Here is an 8,591-nt window from a genome sequence, read left to right as displayed (position 1 = left end):
CGTGATGGGGAGCTCATCACATCTGAGGAAACTTGTTCATGGAGCCCTGAAGGGCAACAGCCACCCTGTGGCCGGTGGGGGCAGCCGGCAGTCACTCCCTTTGCAAACCCAGCAGTCCGTGCTCAGCCCCGCCCTGCAGAATGAATGATGCTTCCCGGCCACAAGAACTCCCCGGGCCCCGGGTGAGAGGAACTCTGGGAAATGCAGGAAGAAGATGGTCTTGGGCCTTCATGCCTGTCTGGGAGGACCCACACCTCCTAGGCCGCTTGGTCTGGGTGCCCGTGCAGGTCACGGCTCATGTGTGGCCTCCTGTGTCCCGAGGCTGAGCCGCACTGCCACCCACACACACCTACCTATGACAGGTGCCCCAGCCAGTCTCCTGGTGCAGGCCCAGCCCACTGTCCCCCGTCCCTAGGACACCCCCACCTCCAGCTTCCCAGACACACAGCCTGAGGGCTCATAGCGGCCCAGCCCCAGGATGGCAGGGCCTTGCTCTCAAGCCAATGCTGGCCCTGCTGTCCATCTTCCAGCTCTGAACTCCCAGTCTGCCAGCCCCAGAACCTCAGCCCTAGCCCTCGTCTCCCAGCCCACCGAGTGCTGGCCACAGCCCCCACACCCCGCCTCCACCCCATAGCTGCTCCCAGGGGCCTGCATCCCTTTTCAATTCCCCAGCTCTCTCTGGGTCCCGGGCCCAGGCCTTTCTTTCCCCAGGACCACGGGACCAGGCGAGGCTGCCCAGTCTGGGGGAGCGGGCGCCGGCCTCCCTGGAAGGCCACAAGGCACTCGAGCTCGGGGCCAGAGATGTGTCTGGAAGCCGCTGGGGACAGGGCCAAGGCTCGCCAGCCCAGCTGCTCCTTTGTTCCAGCCCCTGCCCCCCACACCTCCGGCCACGGGCTGGCCTCAGCAGCACTCTCCAGCCAGCTCTAGGCTGGAGAGGGACATCCATTGTGGCCGCAAGGCCTCACCCAACCTCACGGCAGCTGCCCAGCCCCACCTCCTCTTCCTTTGGTTGGGACATTTGCTGACCGTGGCCTTTTGGGTCCAAGGTGGGTGGCCACAGGGAGCAGAGGGTCAGAGGTACAAAGCCCAAAGGCCCCAGGACCCAGGCAAGCTGAAGCCCTCAGACAGCCCGTGTCCAGCCTCTTCTTTGCTTTCAGATAAGAACTTAAAAGAGAAAACATCCTACAGAAAAGAAGCTCGGCTTTTCCCCACTGCTGGCTGAGTGGGTTTCCTAAGAGCAAGTATTTCCTCCACCCAGCAGTGCTTTTCAGCAAGGAGCATCTCCGTCTCCGTGGAGGGCAGCCTGGAATGGGGGAACGTGGTCAGGCTGCCATTGCCGTGGCCTGTGTGGCTTGGAGTGGGCTGGCGACTGTGACCACTGGCTCCAAGGAAGAAAGAGCCCAGATGGGGAGTGTCTGCCTGTACCTGTGGTGCAAATGCTCCCGCCGGGGCTGGCTTCGAGCTGCCAAGGGGACACACTGCAGGCCGGGGTGGGCACCCTGCGGTGACCCCACGTGACCTGGCCTCAGACAGACACAACACACGGCCAATCTCAGGAGCTTGGAGGAGCGCACAGTGCCACACCGCGAGAGGCGGGGGCGAGTGCTGTGTTCAGCGCTTCTGTTTATAGTGACTCCTCTGTAAGTTCTTATGATTTAATTTGTTTTTGAGACAGGGTTTTGCTCCATCACTCAGGCTGGAGGGCTGTGGCACAACCACAGTTCACTGCAGCCTCAACCTCCTGGGCTCAACCTCCTGTCTCAGCCTCCTGAGGAGCAGGGACCGCAGGTACACGCCACTGCATCCAGCTTATTGATTGACTGATTGATTGATTTTTGAGATGGAGTCTCGCTCTGTCGCCCAGGCTGGAGTGCAGTGGCGCGATCTTGGCTCGGTGCAAGCTCTGCCTCCCGGGTTCACGCCATTCTCCTGCTTCAGCCTCCCGAGTAGCTGGGACTACAGGCGCCGCCACCAAGTCCGGCTGATTTTTTTGTATTTTTAGTAGAGACGGGGTTTCACCATGTTAGCCAGGATGGTCTCGATCTCCTGCCCTCGTGATCTGGTTTATATTTTTATCTGTAGAGATGAAGTCTTGCTGTGTTATCCAGGCTGGTCTCTCACTCCTGTCCTCCAGCGATCCCCCCTCCTCGGTCTCCTGGCATGCTGGGATTGCAGCATGAGCCCCGACGCCTGGCTGATTTCATTTTAATAGTGCTGCGTATAATGGGCCAGCTCACCCGATTCCAGGACATGAAGGCTCAGCTCTTATGAGCTGGCTCTGCACACCACCTGTGGGATGGCTCCAATTCACACCAGACCCCAACAAGACCGAGGCTTTGGTCTGAGCCTGAAGGCCCCAGGGAGGACAGTGCCACCCTTAGCCCCGAGCAAGAGGGGTCCTGTGTTCCCCTCCAGTTCAGCCGAGGCCTGAGCTGCCTTTGCGACCCCATCCTGAGTACCCCAAGGCCCTGGGATTCCTGCAGCTCCTGCGCCAAAGGTCCCATGAGCACTCCGTGTCTTCCTCTTCCACGTCCTCTGCCTGCGGTGCTGTGCTCGGTGTGGGGGCAGCCAAGGGCACTCCGTGCAGGATGTGGATGCAGCATGGCCACTCGGAGTGCGGGCCCAGCAGGAGCCCGAAGCCCCCTTCCCATGAGGGTGAAGCCGGAGGCGACGGAGGGAGGCAGGGGGTGTGGCTGTGTTTTGTCAGGAGGCAGAGATTCCTAACCTTGAGTCTGAACGTCCAGGCTGGTGTGAAGTCCGTCAAGGCGGGAGCACGGAGCCCACTCTGCAAGTTCCACGGGGCATCAGCCGGGGCGGTGATATTTAAACTGTGCGTTCCACGGGGCGTCAGCCAGAGTGGTGGTATTTAACGCCAGGACCCACAGTGCGTGGGCCTCTCTTGAGCTCCGGGCCCTGCCTGCCTTAGGGCATCCGCCAGGTCGGCTGTATTTAAATGCTTGCACATGTGGTGCCTGGGCCTTGACGGAGCTCCAGGGCCTGCCCACGACGGTGCAGCCGTGTTCTAGGAGGAAACACGCCTGGTGAAGGCTGGAGGAGGGAAGAGTGAGCTTTCCCTGCCTGGGAGTCTCTGAGGGGTACAGACTGAGGGTTGGGGGTGCAGGAGGGGAGGCCCCAGGGCTCAGCGGATCCCAGGGTGTTCCCAGCGGGGTTCAGTGGGTTTCTTTGAGGAATTTGGACTCTGCTCCAGGAGTAATGGGAGCCAACAGGCCGGGGGTACCTCGTCCCTCCTCCCCGTGATCCGGGTGCTCGGAGGAGCTAGGCAGCGTGGCTGAGGCCCCACAGGTGTTCGGGAGGGAGTGCAGAGCAGGGCGCCATGGTGCCTGAGGACAGAAGGGGCTTCCTTCCCGGGGCAGCAGCCTCCCTGCAAGAAGGCGGCTCTCCAGGGCTGCCTGGAACGCATAACTGACAGCTTGCAATCTGCACCCTGTGATTTATTTCTACGGGGTTGAAATACTGCAGGGATCCCATGCTGCTGCGTCAGGATTGGGCCCACGTAGGAAGCCTAATGCACGGCAAACCATTCGTCTTGCATGAAAAATGCACGATGGCGTCAGAACGTCACCAGGAAGTTTCGAGATGTTCATGCTGTGGTCCTCACACAGCCGACTGGCTGTCAAAGCCCCGGTCCTGCCGCCCATGTTGCCAATGGATGATCCAGGCGTCCCTCGTGCGAGGTGCCTTGGAGAGCCTGTGGACACCAGGCCTCTCTCCAGGGAGTGAGGGAAAGGTCTTCCCCTGGGACCCACGAGTTCCTCCTCAGCTCCACCTTCACCCACAGGCCACGGGAAACCATCTGGTGCATGGTGCTCAGCGCACCACCAAGAGCCGTTTAAAAAGGCTTTGGGCCACACGGAGGAAGAAAGCCCAGTTTTAAACACCAAATGTGGTCTGTGGAAACTTCCCAGGGTAGCATGTCCAGTGGGACTGTCTATGGAGATGGGAACGCACGTGTCTGTGTGAGCCACACAGTGGTCACCGGTCACATGTGGTGGGAACGCCCGTGTCTGTGTGAGCCACGTGGCGGTCACTGGTCACGTGGTGGGAACGCCCACGTCTGTGTGAGCCATGTGGTGATCACCGGTCAGGTGGTGGGAACGCCTGTGTCTGTGTGAACCACGTGGTGGTCACTGGTCACATGTGGCTGCTGAGCCCTGGAAGTGTGGCCCATGTAATTGAGGAAGTGTGGCCTGTGCAATTGAGGAGCCGGCTTTTAAATTTTATTTAATTTTAATGACTTTAAGTGTAAACATAAATAGCTACCATATTAGACCATGTCTAGGTTGATGACAATATTGTCTTTTTTTTTTTTTTTGCTTTTTAAAGTGGTTATATCATTATTATTATTTATTTAAATTAATTTATTTTTGAGATAGGGTCTTGCTGTCTCGCCCAGGCTGCAGTGCAGTGGGGCAATCACAGCTCACTGCAGCCTCAACTTTCCATGCTCAAGCCATCCTCCCACCTCAGCCTCCCAAGTGCCTGGGACTACAAGCACGTGCCACCACGCATGGCAAATTTTTTATTGTTGGTGGACACGAGGTCTCACTCTGCTGCCTGGGCTGGCCTTGAACTCCTAGGCTCAATTCACCTTCCCATCTTGGCTTCTTGGAGTGTTTGGATTGCAGGTGTGAGCCACCTGTGCCTGGCCTATTTTTTATATGTAAATATAAAGGGTACAGGTGCAGTTTTGTTACATGGAAACAATGTGTAGTGGTGACGTCGGGGCTGTCCGTGTGGCCATCACCAGACAGTGTACATTGTACCCACCAGGAACTTTCTCATCCCTCGCCCGCCCTCTCGAGTCTCCGTGAATGAGTGTTCCCCACTCTGTGTCCACCCACGGGTGCCCATCATTCAGCTCCCACCAGTAAAAGTGAGGACACGTGCTCTGTGTCCCATTTCTGAATTGTTTGACTTGGCACTGTGTTCTCCTGTTCCATCCACGTTCCTGCAAAAGGCACGATTTTACACTTTTTCGTGGCTGAATAGTACCCTGTTGTGTATATGCACGGCATTCTCCTTCTCCAGCCGTCTGTTGGTGGAGCCCTAGGCTGATTCCATGTCTTTGCTATTGCGCACGGTGCTGTGATGAATGAACACGTGCAGGTGTCTTTTTGATGTAATCATTTCCTGAGTAGCTGCCCAGCAGTGGGATTGCTGGATGAGTTGTTTTTAGTTCTTTGATAAATCTCTTTACTGGGACAGTGGGATTGTGACGAGTTCTCTGTTTTTAGGTCTTTGATAAATCTCTGGGCTCCACAGGGGCTGACAATATTCCCGGTGAGGGTTTGGGAGACGCAGGTGTGTGTACTTCTCAGAACTCAGCTCGCGGGACCGTTAAGATCTGTGAATTCCACTGTAAATTCTACCTAAAACAAGAGAACTGTTGACAGATATTGGACTCTAGTTAATACTTCTGAAGTATTTGTGTGGAAATATAATGATGCCTACAACTTCCTGTGAAACGCGTCCAATAAAGTGAGATGGGTTGACGGAGGGGTGGAGGGACGGAGCCGTGAACGGGTCTACGGTGAAGACAATGAGCCCATGTTAACCGTAGAATCCAGGCGGAGGTGCCGGGCTCCACAAGGGCTCCACAATAAAATGCTGAAGAAGTTCCAGATACAGTCAGGGATGGAGTGTTCTCTTATTACGCTGGGCGGGTCATGGTGTAAGTTTCCCCCATTAGGAGAATCACAGAGCAATGGGAGGGGGTGGTGGGGAGTGGAGCTGCCTCTTGCCAGCTCCTGGGAGCCACCACACTCTATTCTGCAGGGCCATGTTCAGCAACATCACAGGGGCAGCGTGAAGATGGCTGTGGTGGCAGCGTTTACACCATGGGAAGCGGCAGTCGCTGCGAGTCAGGGTCTTCCTGGATTGCTGACTGTTAGACGTTTGCCGGCACAGCACGGGGAGTGGCAGGGAGGCCTCTATTCCCCAGGAGAGTCCCTGAGGACAGGGCAGCGTCGACGCAGCTGTGCTGGCTGCACCCGGCACCAGTCCTGGCCCAGAGTGAGTGCCTGACCTTCGTGTGTGGACTCGCTGTGGAAACAGGACAGGTGCAGGACAGCGAGGGCTGGTGGAGCATGGAGGGGAGGAGAGGTTGGGTCCAGACACCTCTTAATTTCCAAGCCAAGCCTGGAACTGAGGTGCCCCTCCTTCTGCCTTCTCTACCCCCACAGGGGCCGTGCTTGTTCCTGGGGTGGCTCAGTGTGGCTTCTGAGCCCCAAACCCACCAGCTGGACGGTCCACGAAGGGCCACTCATTCATCAGATGGCTCAGCCATTCACAAATCAGGTCACCACCCTCTAGAGTTTGTCTCCTCCTCAGCGGGCCCAGCAAGGGCGTTCCTCCGCTACACATGTACAGAGGCAGGTGGCCAAACTCCAGCCCCATGAGGGGCCCTCCCCACCTGGTCTGAGGGTCCAGTCCCTCCCCGTGTCCTCACATGAGCAGCGGCAGGACGATCTCTGCCTCCAGGGACCGACCTCCCTCCCGCGGAGCATTTGGAACAAGTCCTGGGCGTGGGAATGCATCCCTGGGCTTAGTTCCCGAGCAGGCTTGGAGGGGAGTGGCCCCATCTGCCTTGACCAGAGAGAGGCCCAGTGGCTTCAGTTCACACTATTGCACATGCACACACACACGCACACCCTCGCACACGCACACTTGCACACACCCTCGCATGTACCCTCCCACACCCTCTCACACACGCACACCCTCGCGCACACATGCACATGCACACATGCACACACACACACATGCACACGCACACACACATGCACACACATGGCATGCGCCGTGTTTAGATAAAATGTGTTCGTGGCCGTTCTGTTCTGCAACTTGTTCATAGTACCATTTCGACTCTTGCTGTCCTGCTGTCCACACGCGGATGTGCCCTGACGCTGTGTCCTCTGCTGTGGGGTGTCCCACGGTGCTCCACACCCCTTGCCCGGTCCCCAGGTGTGTGGCCCCCATGCTGTCCACCTGCGGGCTCCTGCTGGATGACAGGCACCTGCACGCACCTCAGAAGCGTCCGCACAGCCCCCGCCCAGGGCTGAGGCCTCTTTCTTGCATCCGCGAGGGGCTGGCTGCTGCTGGGCGCTGGTGCCGTCCGCTGGGTGGGCTGGAGCAGCTTCGAGCTGGGTCTGATGTGCGCATCATTGCCGGTGTGTGAGGTCAGGTGTCTGGTCACTGATGGCCGGCCTCCCTGGATGTCCTTCTCTGGGAATCGCCTCTCCTGCCCTTTGAGAGAAGCATGCCTTCCATGTTACACAAATGTTCCTCCCGCTCCAGCCCTGCCCTCCCCAGCAGCAGGACACAGGCCGATGCTGAATAAGCCCTTGTTGGCTGGGGCTGGGCACACAGTGAAAAGGGTTTGTGAACCGAGCCAGGGCCGAGAAGAAAGCAGCGGCCGCCCCTGGGGAGCGGGGACTGGGCCGGGGGCTCTGTGCCAGGGCACACGGATGTGCCAGGGCACACTGAGTCACGGGGCAGGGGAAGGTCCAAGGGGCCGCTCCTATCCCGTGGATGGCCTCGCTAGCCAGTGTGCCTAGCCTTGCGGGGCCTCAGTTTCCCAGTGGGCAGATTCCCCTCCATTGTCCTGGGGTCAGGCTGGCTCACGTGCCCTGAGGGACGTCCCCTGGGGCGTGCCCTGCCCAACTCCCTGCCAACCAGATGCCCCCACTGTGGGGATATTTTCCACCAGGCAGGAGGCCAGATGTGGAGGTGGGGTGCTGCTTCCATGCCCCAAGGGTGTTCCCCGTCCCTGACCCCCTTCCCCAAAGTCAAGGAGCAGCATCCAGATACACGGGGTCCACGCGGGAATGGACGGGCCCTGCCCACCCGGCAGCTGAATGCCCTCAGCAGAATTGCCTTCTGCTGACAGCAGGTGCTGACGTGCACCCAGGTTCCCTGACACCATCTGTCAGCAGCCTCAGTGCAAGGACCAGGCTCTGGCACAGACACCTTCCCTCCTCCCAGGCCCCCCTTCTCCTCTCCCAGTCCCGAGCCCATGGGCCCACCAGGGAGGAGGGGGGAGGAAGGAGGGAGGAGGGAGAAGGCTGACCTCCGCTTCCTGGGGTGACTCCTGGCTGGAGCAGAGCTTTGGTGGGGCAGAGGCCTTTCTGTCTCCAGCCCATGTGCCCACCCCAGCCCAGCCCCCTCCTTCCGAGGCCCCTGGGGTAGGATGTCCAGTGCCAGCTGCCCACGGGGCTGCAGGTCTGGGCTGCTTCTCCTGGAACTCAGGGTCTTGCAGCTGTGCTGGAGAGAGCTGAGCCTGAGCCCCACAGGCCCGGGAAGGGCAGAGCACATTCCTGGGCTCCATGCCCAGGGCTCCTTCCCCAGGGCCCTCCACATGCCTGATCCTAGGGGCGGTGTAGACAGCGAGAAAGGAAATGTGTTCTCTGGGGGGCTGGAGTGTGGGCATGGCGTCACTGGCCACCGTGCATGCCAGGAAGAGGTTGAGGGGAGTCCTGCAGGGCGGGCTGGGCAGGAGTGGGCAACTCCCGATTCTGGATCTCTTTGGCCTGCAAGTGACGGAAACTCAGTCAATCTCAGTGAGAACGCTTGGG

The 8,591-nt window shown here is 58.9% G+C and overlaps 1 long non-coding RNA gene across 1 annotated transcript; it reads left to right on the top strand.

The window, feature by feature from the left end:
- Positions 1-2,250: 2,250 nt before the first annotated feature.
- Positions 2,251-5,912, top strand: LOC100424078 (uncharacterized). Its single transcript, XR_013415828.1, has 5 exons — positions 2,251-2,820; positions 2,864-3,009; positions 4,792-4,894; positions 5,256-5,322; positions 5,797-5,912. It is a non-coding gene; the product is annotated as an uncharacterized LOC100424078 (long non-coding RNA).
- Positions 5,913-8,591: the final 2,679 nt, after the last annotated feature.

This window comes from Macaca mulatta, chromosome 3, assembly GCF_049350105.2.
Source record: "Macaca mulatta isolate MMU2019108-1 chromosome 3, T2T-MMU8v2.0, whole genome shotgun sequence".
Lineage (NCBI taxonomy): Eukaryota > Metazoa > Chordata > Mammalia > Primates > Cercopithecidae > Macaca > Macaca mulatta.
This window is presented reverse-complemented; position numbering and strand designations above follow the sequence as displayed.